The 1,508-nt window shown below is 56.7% G+C and overlaps 1 long non-coding RNA gene across 1 annotated transcript in view; it reads right to left on the bottom strand.

Moving 5' to 3' along the window:
* The window catches only part of LOC112406396 (uncharacterized), a 5,780-nt gene that overhangs the window by 2,325 nt on the left and 1,947 nt on the right, over window positions 1-1,508 (bottom strand). Inside the window, exon 2 of the long non-coding RNA XR_003004550.1 lies at window positions 826-1,008. This is a non-coding gene — a long non-coding RNA (uncharacterized LOC112406396). The remainder of the gene's footprint in view (window positions 1-825; window positions 1,009-1,508) is intronic.

Below are 1,508 nucleotides of genomic sequence, written 5' to 3'. Positions count from 1 at the left end.
GGTAGTCTCCTAGTCTCTCCTCCTCCAGACCACCCTTCCTTCTCCTCTCAGGCCCATTCCCCTGCCTCAGTGTCTCTTTTTTCCACATTCCCCTCCCTCACCTCGTGTCCTGCCTCCCCCCTCCTCACCTCCTGTGATTCCACGGGTGCCCTCTGTAGTTTTTTAGTGTCTTCCCCCTCTGGCCCACTCCCCCGCGGACCCTTCCCCAGGACACCCCTTGCCCTCCCTCTCTCTGCCTCACCCCCTCCTTCCATGCCTGCTTCGTAGACTCGTGGGCTCTGACTCTCACCCTGGGCTCAGGACACTAGAGTAGTCAGGCTTTCACCCTGGCCGTGGCTCCGCGCCCTGCTGTGTCGGGCTGTGAGGAGGGCAGGGAGCCAGGCTTCTGTGGAGCAGCCACCACTCCGTCCCCTTTCTGTGAGGTGAGGCCGGCTGAGGGCACAGAGGGAGGGAGGGACCAGCCCAGGCCCTGCCCGGGGGAAACAAAGGCAGAGCCGGACAGTCACCGTTGCTGGTGGAGTGACAGAGGTAACTCAGGGTGTTGTGGAGGCCACAGAGCAGAGGGACTGGTGAGACTGGCTCAGCGGGTGGCTTCTTCTATCTAGGAAGGGTGAGTAGGAGTTGACAGATGGAAAGTGGGAAGAAGGGCCTTCTGGGTGGAAGGAACAGCACGTGCAGATGTGTGACGGTGGGAACCCAGGAGTCGTCTGCGCACCTGCGGTGCAGATGTGCTGGGAGCGCGGGCAGGATACCCTGGTCAGGCTGCTTGTCCAGGCCCTTGAACGTGACCCGGTTAGGGTCTTTCTTGCTGGATGTTTTACATACCTGTACGTCAGTGCCGAGGACACAGTTGTTACCGGTAACACCAGCCTGAAAGGCAGGATGTTTCTGGAAAGGAAGATGTGTTGTCAGGTGTGGGACGGGCTTCAGTGGGGTGTCGAGGGGCGCTGATGTCAGTGCTGTCCTCATAGGGTGGTTCTGGGGATTCAGCGTGCTGTTTGTAGAATCCTGGAGCAGAAAGCAAGGCACAGGAAGTGCACCAGGATGAGGAGCTTTTAGGGTTATTATTTAGTTTGGGATTATCCATTGCAGTGGTTCTCAACTCGGGGGCGGGGAGCGATGGTATCCCCCAGGGGACGTTTACTAACGGTGGGAGACATTTTTAGTTGTTACAGCTCAGGGGATGCTACTGGCATCTAGTGGGTGGAGGCCAGGGATGCTGCTCGACCCCCTCCAGTGCAGAAGACAGCCCCCCACAACACGGTGTTTTCCAGCCCAGCTGTCAGTAGTGCTGCAGCGGAGAAACTGCTTTCTTGCTTGGGTGTTGTATCCTTGTGGCTTATTTGCTTTCTTGCTACTGTGAGCGGCTGTATGTTCTGAGTTGTGTACTTTCATTTACTTTTGTGTTTTTAGTAGTTAGTTTTGTTGGGATACCTACTGTTCTTTCCAGTAAAGGAGAATCTGCTGGTCTCCCCCCAACCCACCCACCCACCCAATGTATTTTCATG

The sequence above is a fragment of the Neophocaena asiaeorientalis genome, unplaced genomic scaffold (assembly GCF_003031525.2).
Source record: "Neophocaena asiaeorientalis asiaeorientalis breed wild unplaced genomic scaffold, Neophocaena_asiaeorientalis_V1.1 scaffold694, whole genome shotgun sequence".
Taxonomy (NCBI): domain Eukaryota; kingdom Metazoa; phylum Chordata; class Mammalia; order Artiodactyla; family Phocoenidae; genus Neophocaena; species Neophocaena asiaeorientalis.
Note: the sequence above shows the minus strand (reverse complement) of the source record. Positions and strands in the feature narration are given on the sequence as shown.